General features: G+C 28.5%; 1 protein-coding gene across 1 annotated transcript in view; it reads right to left on the bottom strand.

Moving 5' to 3' along the window:
- LOC117908565 (cytochrome P450 CYP72A219-like) overlaps nucleotides 1-15,733 on the bottom strand; it is a 67,067-nt gene that overhangs the window by 46,301 nt on the left and 5,033 nt on the right. The gene's annotated exons all lie outside the window — the stretch shown is intronic.

Below are 15,733 nucleotides of genomic sequence, written 5' to 3'. Positions count from 1 at the left end.
CTGTGTTAATATTCTTTATTGGGCTTTGAGCTCATCCCCCATTTGTTGATAACTTTTCAGGTACCCTTAGTTCGGGTGAGGAGTGACAATTAGGAGGGGAAATTGGCTTGTTATGACTTTTGTCAAAACTCTTTTTATTTTTAGGATTATTTAGATGTTAAAATTTATTTTCTATTACAATTATTTGAGTTTGGAGTTATTTGGACAACAACATTTGGTTTAATGTGTTAGTTTCAAAAATTGTTATATGGAGATTTTAGAATTTTTGTTATACTACTCTAAATAGGAATTTGATAATTGGTAATTTTCTAGTTGCAATACGAATGTTTGTGTCGTTTCCACTTTGACCATTTGGGCTTGAGGTGTGAAATGACCATCATGCCCTTGGAGTGGGTTTTGGGACGTGACATAAAATCTTATGTGAATTTCCAAAAATGATACAGATGGGTATGCGTTGATTTATATATGAATTCTAGTGTTGAGTCCTTTTAATCTTTTTCTTGGCTAGGAATATTGGCCTGGGCAAATAAGGAAGCAAGATCTCACAGGCATAACGGACATCAATTTGACTCATGATCAGTCCAATTTCATCTTAGTCATGGATCAAATGTTTGGCTTAGTTTTTCAAAGAAAAATTATGGCATTATGACAACGATCAATGCATGGTTTTCTGTGCTTAATTTGTACACAATTGACAAATGCATGGTTCTTTTTTAACTTCTGTTCAATTGGAAAGTCATTTTGCTAGGGAACTACAAGGAAACTTGGGAAGGAGGGAATGGACACTCACCTCCTAAAAGAGCTATCCACCTTGATCAATTTATGATCTATCATGATGCCTCCATCAACAAACATTGGAGTTGTGTTGATCCATAGAGTAATCCCTCTCTGATAAAAAATTTCTTTATGTATCTCTCATGCGTTATTTCTATTAGGTGAGAATCAATTTCTACTACAATTTAAGAGTAGTTAATGATCAACTGTTATGTTTAGGAGTGATGTATGTATACCTTGTATAGTTCATGTATCCTTTGGAAAGTCATGTATATATTTAAGGGTTGTAATGTATACCATGAATAATATATATTCTTTTGACCATCTTTAATTTCATAAAGAAAAACTTATAAGTGCATGAACTATTAGAATATGTATATATATATATATATGTAGAAAGGGAATAGAGTAGAATGTGATGCATAATTTGTCTCAGAATTTGGATTCTAATTATGCATGGGTAACAATTGCTAGTTGCCTGAAATCACCCAAAAGGTCATGGTCTTGTTGAATATAAGAATAATGAAGCTTTTCATATCTATAAAAGAGAATTGTAGAAATTCAAGTAAAGATTAATAACATTTTTTTTAAAAAAAAAATCACACCCTTTTAATTTACAACAATGGAAGTAAGAGAATTCTTAAAAACAAAATCACATGAGACCAAAGTTTTTTAGCATAGTGCTTGTATTTGTTAATATAAAATATTATTGCTATAATTTTAAATTTTGGAAAGGATGGAGAGCCGCATAAAAAAAAATTAAAAAAAAACATATAAGTACATGATTGAAAGATTTATATTAAAAAAGAAAAAATAATTTTAGAAGTGAAATAGATGAAAATCTAGAAGATGAATTGTAAGGCTATTCAACAAGAAGCTAAAGACCTAAATATGATTTTGAATTAATGTTATAAATCAATTATGTTTTTCCCTTTTTCTTTATTTTTTGCACAACTAACTTCCCCATCAAATAAATTCCAAAACACTAAGGTAAAACCTAAAAATATTAGTGTTTCAAATCTTTTATTCCTAAATAAAATAATAGATATTTTTGAAAAGTAAAACCATAGAAACAAAATTCAGACCTTAATATTTTAATCCAAAGCCTCAACTCAAATACATGGGCTTATGAAACATATAAAAGATTATTTAAATCATATTTTGATTTTCATAAACGTTTGTACTCTATGGTGAAGCAAGCAAACACAATAATATTTAAGGTTAAGTCCGTTCACAGTCCTTGAGGTTGAATTAGTGTAAAAACATTAAACCACACCATTGGTTTCAAATTTCATCAATTAACACTCCTATAAATTTGTTTCATTTATAAAATTTACTTTTTTCGTTAATTAGCATTCTTATAAATGTATTTCATTTATAAAATTTAGCTTTTAGAGAATTGTTAAACACGCCTATCTAAATTTTTTTTTTTACCTAAAATCCCTCTAAAAAAAATTAAATAAATTTATAGGGGTGCTAATTGATGAAATTTGAAACCTATGGTGGTTAGGTGTATTTACACCAAACCTTAAGGGTGTGAGTGAAATTAACCCTAATATTTATGCGCTAGAATTTAAAAGGAGAAGAATGCTAAAAGTACTACTTGATCACCTAAACATCTAACAAAATTACACTATAAAATATTGAAAAGTTTAAAACAAAGGTTGGCTTCATAATTAAAAAAGACCAAACCTTAAATTCTAAACTAATATGTGATGAAAGAAACCATAAATTTACATAACTTTGATTGAGTTAGAAAAATATTCCATTCAAATGATTATGAATAACAAAGATAGAGATTTGTGTATCCTAAAGGATTCATTTAATATATATTTGAGAAATTAATTGAGGTCTTCTTTAAAAGAATGAAGTACGGTTCTTCTTGACTCATGTATTAGGTTTTGTGAGAATCCAATACTAACACAAGAATTAAGAGGGAGTAAAAAGCATGAGGTTAAGAATCAGATAAGGCTTCCACAACTTTGAACTAGTGCAAGAAGCTTTCGAATTAATTGTGATTTTCTAAAATGTCTCAAGGTAAAGTTCTAACATCATGTTTATTCATTAGTGAGCATTGTTTGTAATTTAGATAGTTGAAGATTCGTTTTTTTTAATTGGAAAGTTGAAGTTTCAATCTTGATTTGCATAATCAATGTAGATTGTAAGGCTTTAGATTACATGGCCCTATGGGATATTACAAAACATAGTGGATAGTGTAAGGGATCTACATTAAATTAGCAAATTTGGTCATGGACACCCATTTTAGGAGGGAATCACATCAAAAACCAAAATTCACAACCATCCTATGGTACAAGCTATTTTTCATTTTGACTAAATTCCTTGTTTAGGGCCTCGAAATAACAAAATTTAAAGGCCCTAAACAAGGGAGTTGGGGAAAAAACAGTTGCCTCTTAATGATGGTTATGAGTTTTGTTCCTGGCACTAATTCCCTTTTGGAATAGTTGTCTATGTCCAATTTTTGTACATTTAACGTAGACTTTGCACTATTTGTTGTGCCTTATGATGATCTAGTCTACGGTGCTATAATTTACATCATATAAATTTTAAATATAGACTTATTTAAGAAATTCAAATGTCATTTGAATGCATTATTTTTTTTTTTGGCTTAAAATTGATGTAAATTTGTGAATTTTTTTCCTTATATTTGGTTAGAATTAAAGATTTGGTCCTTTGTAGTACTCTAACCTTTGTTTCTAAATTTCTAAAATTTAAAAATTTTATAGTCTAAGTTTTTAGATGTTACAATACTTTTTTATGTCCTTTTAAAGTCTGAAGCATAAATACTAATGTGTACGCTTTCTTTGGAATCGAATACGAACATATGAAAATAAAAATATGATTAAATGGTCATTTATGTTTTTTATAGACCCATATATTTAAGTTGAGTCCTTTTGATTATAAGATTATGGCATAATTTATTTATTTTTTATGATTCTTTTATTAAAATACTTATTATTTTATTTTTGAATAAAATATTTGAAACAATATTATTTTTGGGTTTTACCTAGTGTTTTGGAATATATTGGATGGGGAAGATAGTTCTGCTAAAAGATAGTTAACTTCCAAAAAAAAAAAAAAGGCAAGAAGAAAGAAAGAAACATAATTGATTGATAACATTCAAAATCATGTTTTTAAGTATTTAGCTTCTTGTGAAAAACCTTAAAATTTATCTTTTAAATTTTTACCCATTTCACTTTTAAAATTGATTTTCTTTTTGAATAGGAATTCATCTTAACAATGTAAGTATTTATTGTTAAATATTATTTTGGTACACCCACTGTAGGTAAAGAACAGTTAGAAACATGGAAGGAGACTTCTTGGCTAGGACAAAATCAACCCACACAAGATCTCATAAACCTTACAAACATCAATTTGGCCCATAGTTGTCGATCCAATTCCATCTTAATTTCTTTTATACAAGTTATTTCTGTTATATATTAGCCATGTCAATTAAGAGAAACCCTTTTTGTTTTTTTTTTTTTTCCTTGTTGTTTAATTCATTGAAATTGGGATCTTGGTGTTCAATATTACCTTGGCCTTAGAAGAGCGTTACTTACGTCATTGTTATTGCTAACTTTCTTGGGCTACGTTTGGTTCCTAGAAAGCACTAAAAAAAGAAAAAATTGTTAAAGGAAAATGATTTTCTCATGTTTGGTTTTAATATAGTAAATAGTAAAAAAATCAAATATAATTAAAATTAGTTGAAAATTTTATATTTTTAAAAATTTAACCTTTAAATAGAAAAGTTGACACAAGTAAAATGAGATTTATTTTCATTTTCCTCCATTTTTTTCTTTTCTTTTAATTTTTCTCTCTATTTTCTTTTCATCAAGTTTTCCTTCAAATTTTTTCAAAACCAATCATAGTCATAGGAAACAATTGAATAAGGTTATTTTAGGCTATGTTTGGTTCTTGGAAAGTTTGAAAGAAAATGCAAAGGAAAAAATATAGAAAAAAAGTAAAAGGACAAAAAAATAAAGAGGAAAAGTAGAACGAAAGAAAAAAAGAAATTTTAAGTTAATAAATTATTTTTATATACTACTTCAAACTTTTTTTCCACTTATTTGACTTTTCTATACAAAAATTAAATTATTTGAAAATATATAAATTTCTTAATTATTTTAATTATATTTGACTTTCTATTACATTTTTATAGCAAAACCAAATATGAGAAAATAATTTTTCCTTCTCATTTTTTTCTTTCCCTAGTAGTTTCCAATAGCCAAACATAGCCTTAATTAATTTTCTGTAGAAGTTTGAGTTGTCATTGTAAATAAGAAAAAAGTTGCCGAAAATTCCCTTTTATGGATTTCTCATAATTAAGGTTTTCTAAATATAAGAATCCAAATATAGAAAATAAAAAATCATAGTGAATTTTTTTTAATATAATAATCCAAACATGATATGATTAGATTGGATTGGATAGGAAAAAGATTTTTTCCCATATAACATCAACCTTTAACTATGTTAAGACCTTGTGAGATAATATATAATGGGCCTTATATCTCTTATTGCCATGAGTCAATTGGAGATGCTTCTCTATAGAGGCAAAGGTGAAGGTGAAGATAAAGGTGAAAGTCACTCTAATGATGAAGCGGAATATGAAAAAAAAGATAATACCAATCCAATAAATGATTTAGCAAGGTTAAAAGCAACTTTCATTTATCAGTTTCTTTAATTTTTGAATTGTTCTTTCTTTTAAAACATCCTTTTTGAAGAGCCTTATAATTCATCTTTTAGATTTTTATCTATTTCACTTTTAAAATTGGTTTTCTTTTTGAATAGAAAATTTTAAATCATGTTAAAATTTGTTTCTGAGGACTCCCAATTCTGCTTCTTCTTCTTCCTTTTTTTTCTCACCAAGTCGGTGGGTTTGATGAAGATTTTATATTGCTATCGTTTTTAATTGCTCTTAGTTACAGTGGTTTATGCAGCAACAAATGCGGGAATGAACATTTATTTACTGATGAAGAACTTTAAGATGTCCTGTGAGTGTGTTGTTGATTGCTCATAAGGCACGTCTCTCTTTTTCTCCATCACAAGTTTTTCCTCTTTATATGAAAGGAGTTTTGTTCTTTATACATGTTTGTTTCATGATTTTACTAATCTAAGCATTTGAAACACTAGCAACCTGCTTCTAGATCTGAAATAATAACATGGCATAGAAAAATTTTGTCAAACTAGAAACATCTCTACCGTACATTGCTTTGTTGGATAATATTTCGATCTGATCAAAATCCAGAAATCTTCAGTGAATCTGCTAGAAAATATTGCCTGTTGTATGAATCTTGTTGATTGTCGTTCTCCATGGTTAAACGATGCTTCATTTTCCTTTTTTTTTTTTCCTTTTTTTCTCGGTTGGTTCTCTACATGTAAAGTCTTATGTGAATTTCCAAAAATGATACAAATGGGTATGTGTTGATTTATATATGGATTCTTGTGTTGAGTCCTTTTTGTTCTTTTTCTTGGTCAAGAATGTTGGCCAAGGCAGATCAAGAAGCAAGATCTCACTGGCATAACAGACATCAATTTCATTCATGGTCAGCCCAATTTCATCTGAGTCATGGATCAAATGTTTAGTTTAGTTTTTCAAAGAAAAATTATGACATTATGATGAGGATCAATGCATGATTTCTATGCTTTGTATAAACAATTGACTCTGCCCAGTTAAAGAGTCATTTTGCGAGAGGACAGTGGCAGATGCATTTAGGTGCTGGCCATGGTCAAAATGGTTCAACTCTATAAGACAACTCTTATAAAATACCACGACACTTGGGGAGGGAATGGGTGCTCATGTCCTAAAAGAGCTATACTTCGTGATGAATTTAATCATTGTTCCTCTCGCAACAAAGAGCGCAGGTTCAATCTTTGAACCAAGGAAGAGTGTTGCATCCACCATGATGCCTCCATCAACAAAACTTGGAATTGTGTTGATCCCATAGAGTAATCCCTCCCAATATGACTGATCAAAAATTTCTTTGTGTATCTCTAATGCATTATTTCTATTAGTGGAGAATCAATTTCTCCCACAATTCAAGAGTAGTTAATGATCAATTGTTATGTTTAGGAGTGATGTATGTGTACCTTGTATATGTAGTTCATGTATCATTTGGAAAGTCATGTATATATTTAAGGGTTGTAATGTATACCATGAATAATATACATTTTTTTTTTTTACCATTCATCCATTTACCTCGCTTTAATTTCATAAAGCAAAACTTATAAGTGCATGTACTATTAGAGAATATATATGTCCAATTTGTCTTAGAATTTGGGTTCTAATTATGCATTGGTTAACAGTTGCTAGTTGCTTGAAATCACCCCAAAGGTTATGGTTTTATTGAATATAAGAATAATGAAGCTTTTCATATCTCTAAATCAGAATTGTAGAAATTCAAGTAAAAATTAATAGCATTTTTAAAAAAAAATAATCACACCCTTCTTACTTACAACACTGGAAACTATAGAATTTTTAAAAGCAAAATCATATGAGACCAAAGTTTTTTGGCATAGTGCTTGCATTTGTTAATGTAAAATATTATTGCTATTAATTTAAAATTGAAAAGGATGGAAAGCTAGGAAAAAAAAATCAAGTAGATGTTTGAAAGATTTCTATTAAAAAAGAAAAAAATAATTTGAAAAGTGAAGTAGATAAAAATCTAAAAGATGAATTGTAAGGTTGTTCAACAAGAAGCTAAAGACCTAAAGATGATTTTGATTTAATGTTATAAACCAATTATGTTTTTCCCTTTTTCTTCATTCTTTAATCGAGCTACCTTCCCCGTGAAATAATAGATTCCAAAACACTATGGTGAAACCTAAAAATATTTGCGTTTCAAATCTTTTAGTCATAAATAAAATAATATAGATAATTGAAAAGTAAAACCATAAAAACAAAATTCACACATTAATATTTTATTTAAAAGGCCTCAACTCAAATACATGGGCTTATCAAACAAATAAAAGATCATTTAGTCATAGTTTGATTTTCATATATATGTTTGTACTCTATCATAAAGAAAGCAAACAAAATAATATTTAAGGTTAATTTCATTTACAACCGCTTAGGTTAATTAATTTAGTGTAAAAACACTAAACCATACCATTGGTTTCAAATTTCGTCAATCAATACCCCTATAAATTTATTTCATTTATTTCATTTATGTTTTAGAGAATTGTTAAACACATCTATCTAAAATATTTTTACCTAAAAACTCTCTAAAAAATAAATAAAATAAATTTATAGGGGTGCTAATTGAAGAAATTTGAAACCTATAGTGAATAGGTGTATTTATACCAAACCTTAGGGGTGTGAGTAAATTTAACCCTAATATTTATGCACTATAATTTAAAAGGAAACGAACACTAAAAGTACTACCTAATCACCTAAACATCTAAAAAAATTACACTATAAAATTTTGAAAATTTAAAAACAAAGGTTGGCTACATAATTGAAAGAGACCAAACCTTAAATTCTAACAAAATGTGATAAAAGAAATCACAAATTTACATCAACTTTGATTGAGTCGGAAAAATATGGCATTCAAATGATATTTGAATTTCTTAAATGATTCTATATATATTTACAGTCTATATGATGTATCTTACAATAACCTAGATAATATGTCATGCAAGATCATCAAAAAGCATAATAAATGGTGCAAAGCTTGGGTTAGACATACCAAAATTGGTCATAAACACATATTCCAAAAGGGAATTAGTGCTAGGAATAAAACCCAAAATTATGTCAGATGCACAATTTTTTTAGCCGAACACCGTTGTTTAAGGCTTAATATTTTTTTATTATTTTTTTAAGGCCTTAAACAAAGAATTCGGTTGAAAATAGCTTACGCAATGGATTGGTTGTAAATTTTCTTATTTACTCTAGTTACCTTCTAGAATGGGCATCCATGACCAAATAAAGCTACCTTTAATGTAGGTCTCGATCCCACACTATCTACTATGTTTTGCAATTAATAATCTTATAAAACCATATAATATAGAGCCTTACGATCTACACTAGTTGTGCAAATCAAGATTAGAACTTCAACTTTCTAATTAAAAAATGGATCTTTAGCTATATAAGTTCTAAACAATGCTATGCAATGAACAAACATAGTATTAGAACTTTACCTTGAGCCATTTTCAGCAAATTAAGATTAATTTAAAAGATTTGTATAGTAGTTCAAAGTTATGTATGGAAGCCTTAAAAGATATTTAACCTTATACTTTTTTTTTTCTCTCACCTCCAATGTTATAGTTGGATTCTCACAAACCCTAATACATGAGTCAAGAGAGGAACCACAATTCTTTTAAAGATGACCACAATTAATTTCTCAAGTATTTAATGAATCCTTTGGATATGTGAAAGCTTAATCATTATTATATACAATTATGTCGAATTTATTAAATTATTAGAAATAAAATTCAAGTTTTAGAAAAAAATACATAAATGAGGATTACTATCTACTTACATATATTGCATTCCTCTTAAATAAGCCCAAAGGAACTACTCAAAAGAAATGACAATTTAAGAGAAAAACGTGAAACTTACTATTTGTATTTGATTGTTACATTCAAGTCAACTATGAGGTGCAACATTTTATCATAAAATCACCAAGTTTTTTTTTAATTGAAAACAAATTAATTTCAATGAATAAATGGTAACATAGATTTTAGTCATCATTAATCGTATTTAAAAAATAGTAAGAAATATTTTATAGTCATAAAATAAGAAAACAAAATAACTTGACCAAGGGTAGATTTTTTATTTTCATTTTTTCCTTGTGTGAAACTTACACATATCAATGATGAAAACTCAAAAATTACATTTTAGAAGTCTTATCTATGCTTTATTTAGTGATTTTGGGTTATATCGAGGAAAATTAAGAATATCAAAACAACATTAAAAAAAAAAAAAAGGGAAGATTAGTCTTCCCAAACTATTGCCTATCTCAATGACATGATCATATAATTTTTTTTGTATTAAGACTTTTAAACTGGTCTAGTACCCTTCTCAACCTTCCATCTCTCTAAAAATTAAAGTTCACCAGTTAGTGCTTTCATAGCATGCAAAGACTATTTTTAGCCTAGTTGTTAAAAATTAGCTATTTAAATATTAAGGGCATGGTACTCTTTCAAGATTGAGATTAAAAAATAAAAATAGTTTAGGAAGACCAGTCTTCCTTCTAACAAAGATTTAAAAATATTATTGGGTAATTTAATATTTATTTTTTTTATTTTCTCAATTAACAAACCAAAATCACCAAAATGAGCATAAATACTTCAAAAATGTAATATTTGAGTGTTCATCATTGGTATGTATGAGTCAAATTATTATTATTTTCCTCATGTTCAAGTAATGGAGAAAAAAATTACTCATATTCAAATGATTTGTTTTTTATATGACTAAGGGATACTTTTTTTTTTTAAACACCATTAACAATGACTAAAGTCATTTTACCATTTAATTAAGAAAATTAATTTGTTCCAATTAAAAAAGCTTGGCAGTTTTATAATAAAATGGTGCACCTTATAATTGACCTGAATGTAACAATTAATCAAGTGGTAAGGATTAAACTTACTCTTAAATTGCCTTTTATCACTCTTCATTTATGTATCTTTTTTTCTAAAATTTGAATTTCATTTATGATAATGTAATAAATTTTTCCTCATAATTATGAATAATAAATATTGAGATTTGTGTATCCCAAAGGATTCATTTAATATTTGAGAAATTAATTGAGGTCTTCTTTAAAAGAATGACGTATGATTCTTCTTGACTCATGTATTAGGTTTTGTGAGAATCCAACACTAACACAAGAATTAAGAGGGAGTAAAAAGCATAAGGTTAAGAATGAGCTAGGGTTTCCACAACTTTGAACTAGTGCAAAAAGCTTTTGAATTAATTTTGATTTTCTAAAATGGTTCAAGGTAAAGTTCTAACATCATGTTTATTCATTAGTAAGCATTGTTTGTAATTGGACAGTTGAAGATCCATTATTTAATTGAAAAATTGAAGTTTCAATATTGATTTGCATAATCAATGTAGATTGTAAGGCTTTAGATTACATGGCCCTATGGGATCTCACAAAGCATAATGGATTGTGCAAGGGATCCAGGTTAAATTAGCAAATTTGGTCATGGACACCCTAGAAGAATTTTATGTGGCCCGTAATATTTATTTAAATATCAAATTAAGTATTATGGTTTAATAAATAATAAAGCTAAAATCCTATTGGTCAGTTTTCGAGAAGTTAGCTTCCTAAATTAAAGGCACTTTAATGGAAAGTGCACTTCTAATTCTATAAGGAAACTGGTCCTCTCTCCACCCTATAAATATGTGTTATATTCCTTCAATAATATGCATAAGAGAAAGCCTAAGGGTGAAGGGGTTAATGAAGAGAAACACAGCTTCTATTATGCTTATTGTTTGGTTTCTTCAAAATGTTCCCTATGGATTAAAGGTATGTTTTTGTTTTTTCTCTCAATAATAGAATTGTGAATATCATATTGTTCTAAAAATCCTTGGCTATTATGATTTGCTCAAAATTAGGGCTTGATTTGCATAATTATGGAATTAGGGTTATGATTGTTCTACAGGAATTATGGTTATTATTATTCTGCATAAATAAAGAAAACCTAATATGTGGTATCAAAGCCATGGTTCAAGAACTTATGATTTTCCTTTAAATGTTGTTTTATTTTTGTTTTATGATATAAAATTTTGATGAGAGAATTACATTTACTGATTGTATTTTTTTGCTACAATCGAAATATTTTGTCGATATTTTTGTGTTTGATTTCTTCCCAAAATCAATTATGGTGGCTTCAAGTTTTTATATGAATTACGATTTTATGTCAATTATTATTTGTTGCCACATAACTATTTACTGCTATTAATGCATGATTTGAATAAATTGAATTCTTTATGGCTTTATGCTAAACTTGATCCTTTTATGAAGAAGTTGCATATTGTACAACATGGGATCATAAGTTATTTTTAGCAAATTGTCTTTTATGCTTCCATAATAGTATTATGAAGGTTTAACATGATTGAGATTTTGTGTAGTTTGATACTCATATTATGTTTGTTTGCAATCACCAAAGTGGTCAAACCTTAAAGTTTTGTGTCTATCAAATTGTATAGTATTATTATTGATTACCTATTATGTATGAGGTGATATAAGAATGAGGTTAAAGACCATTTGGCTGAAGGTCCTATTATAGGTTATTATTTATATGAATTATACATTATCGATATTATTGTCGATGTAATGCAAATTGACAGTTATGAGATTTTGAGATAGAATTCATATAAATGTAAATGGAGCTAATTATGTAAGAATTTCTCATATAATCTCATATTCTTGTTATAGTATCATGCCTTGCATGTTTATAATTTTGTATTATTATTGGTGTATAGAAAACCTATGATATTTGCTCTATTTACAAAGTCTCATTAAGCTTTCTCATCATGTTTGAAAATTAAGTTCTCTCATCATGTTTGACAATTTTGATTATGATTGTTGTGATATTATGGTTTTCCAATAAACTTATATGTTTAATTATTATATAATGTTTATGATAATAGTTAAATATTGATTTATTACAAAGTAATGTTTTTATGATAATTATATTATCAAGTAGGAGTTCATATTATTTATAGTGTGTTAGTCACCAAAGTGACCATACTAGAAAGTTGATGAACATCCTTTAAAGATGTAAATGGTGTTTATTACAAAATTTTGAAATTCACATAATGCAAAGTTTGTTAGTCACCAAAGTGGTCGAACTTGAAAGTTTCATGAATTTCATATTGAGTAATATTTACTTATGTTATTCAACTACTCATTACTTATGGATGCTTGCATATATGTTTAACTATTATATAATGTGTATAATAATAGTTAAATATTGATTTATTACAAAGTAATGTTTTTATGATAATTATATTATCAACTAGGAGTTCATATTGTTTATAGTGTGTTAGTCACCAAAGTCAAAATCAGTTGATAGGAAGCTAACCAATCCATCCCCAAAATTACATCAAAATCCTAAAGGTCAAGTAGTACTAAGTCAACAGGCATTTCCCTATGACCAATCATCACAAGACAATCTTTAAGCATTTTACTAGTCACAAAAAAATCTCCCATAGGTGTAGCAACAATCAAAGCAAAGTCCATACTAGCAACTGGCATACCCAACAAACTAGCAAAAGATACTAACACAAAAGAGTGTGTTGAGCCTATATCAATTAAGGCGTACTAGAGAATAAAGAGTGGATTCAGATAGTACCTATCACCACATCAGAAGTGGCTTGAGCGTCTCAATAAGTCAGAGCAAACACCCACCTTTAGGCTCTAAGCTTCTGTTTATCCTCTTTATTCTCCTCCTTAGACTTCCCAACGATAAAGCTTTTATTCTCTTGACAATCCTAAATCATGTGTCCTTACTTCCTACAGCCAAAGCAAGTTCCAGTCTCTCTATAGCATGGCCTACACCCATGCTTCTTACCATAAGTAGGACATATCACATCCGAATTTTGTGTTGCCTTCCCTTTGTTCTGATTTCTAGCAAAAACAGACCACTTCTGTGCTTGGTTACCATGAGCACCATCACTTCTATTCTTCTTCCTTTGTTATTCCCTATACTGATGAAGCTCCCCATTATCATTTTCTACAATAAGGGCTTTATCCACAACCTCTAAATAGATGCCAAGTTTTAGAATGGATATCTTGTTCTTTAGGTAAGGCTTTAATCCATCCTCAAACTTTAATGTCTTTTCGTCATTCGTAGCAATCAACTTTGGGGCAAAACATGACAACTCTGTAAATTTGCCCTCATATTAGGCCATAGTCATTTCCCCTTATTCCAAACAAACAATCTCTCCCACATTTTGATGTCTAACACTATCAGGGAAGTACTTCGTATAGAAAGCCTCGCTAAATAGTATCCATGCTATAGGTCCTTGATCCTCTAAAAGCCTCTTGGTCATACACCACCAATGATCTGCCTCTTTGTCTAACATAAATGTTGCATAAGAGACCTTTTGCTCTTCAGATCAATCTATGACATTAAAGAATTTCTCCATATTAAGAATCTAAGCCTTTGCTTTTGTTGGACCTGAAGTGCTAAAAAAATAAAAAGGACCTAGCTTCTTAAAGTCATCAAATTAGCTATCCCTAGAAGATGAGGATCGTCCTTGACCATTAGTTTGAGCAACTCTAGCTTGACACTCAACAAAACCAGTTAAAGTTTCGAGATACCTATAAAGTCCTTTTGCATTCATGGGAGGCAAACCCTCAAGTGGAGGAGGTACATCATCATTAGCCTGACAATATTGGGAAGATGTTGTTCTTCTAGGTGGCATGATCTTCTATAGAGAATAAGGTATAACTAAATTAGTCACTAAGAAACCAATAAGACAATTTAGAATTATAAAGAAGAATAGGAATTTATACAAGATGAAGCTGAAACTTAAATTAATGCATCACTCATCTATCACCAAAGTAAGCTAAAACAAGTTTCCAATAAGATCATAACCTAGTGCTCTGATACCACTCTTTCATGCCCTAAAACCCACTTCAAGGGTATGATAGTCATTTCACACCTCAAGCTTGAAGGTTTAAAGTAGAAATGACACAAACTTTCTTTTTGTAACTAGAAATTACCAATTACCAAATTGTTGTCCATAGTAGTAAAATAAATAAATTCTAAAATCTTTAGATATCAATTTATAAAAACTGACACATCAACCCAAGTGTTATTACCCAAATAACTCCAAACTCAAATAATTCAAATGGGAAATAAATTTTAACATATGAATAATGTCCAAAATAAAGAGTGTTAACAATAGTCCTAACAAGCCAATTTCCTCTCCTAACCGTCACTCCTCGCCTTTACTAAGGGTACCTAGAAAATTATCAACAAAGAGAGATGAGCTCAAAGCACAATAAGAAACATTAACACAATTTTATGGATAAAATATTTTTAATTATACTTACAAACAAGAGTTATAACATGTACTCTATCTATAATATTTTTGAGTTAAATATGCTTATACATTTGAACTATTCAACCAAACATTTTCATATATATCAAAATCATTTCATATTTATTTCAAATCAAATACATTTCAATAGTTCTTACTCTGGTTATCAAATAACAAATAATGTCCAATTAAGCAGGACCTTACAAATGGGTGGTTAACCTCAAATATTCCTTTTAAGGTGGACAGAACCAAACACTACTGATACTAGTAACCTTTAACCAAACCCCTAGAGGTTGGGGTCTAAATCAATTGCATTCCTCGCCATGAAAATGTAAAGGTTAACTATTATATCCCATTGACAAGGGTCAAACAAACTAGAGTCAAATTCTTTATTTTATTTATTTTAACTTACAAAAGCATAATATCTCCATATGTTTCGTTATAAACGAAATAAATGTTATAACACATTTTCCATGCAATATATTTGATCCATGCTCAAAAGTAAAAATAATAATTTCACATTTCAAACAATATATATAACAAAAAAAATTATTTTCTTTTGCAAATTTGTATTAATTTCCCTTACCTTAAAAGAAGTCCTTAAAAACTTTGGAGAAAAATAATTCTGGAAAATATACTCTTCACCTAACAAAGCATAAGAGAAATAACAATTACTATTTATCTAAAATTATAGGTTTGACAAATCATAAAATCTTAGGTATTCAAATTAATGTTTTTAATTATGAAAGATAATGTAATCTATTCATATTTTAGAGGAATTAATAAATTTCTAATTCAAATAAACCTTTAATTTTATTTTCAATTGTTCATAGGGACGCAATTTAATTAAACTATAATTTATTTCAATAATTAAATTTTATTTTATTTATTAAATTACATTCATCACTAATATAATTATAATACTATAAACCTAACTAACTTTGT

The sequence above is a fragment of the Vitis riparia genome, chromosome 19, assembly GCF_004353265.1.
Source record: "Vitis riparia cultivar Riparia Gloire de Montpellier isolate 1030 chromosome 19, EGFV_Vit.rip_1.0, whole genome shotgun sequence".
In the NCBI taxonomy this organism is placed as follows: Eukaryota; Viridiplantae; Streptophyta; class Magnoliopsida; order Vitales; family Vitaceae; genus Vitis; species Vitis riparia.
The sequence above is the reverse complement of the archived record's forward strand: the minus strand, read 5'-3'. Positions and strand labels throughout refer to the sequence as shown.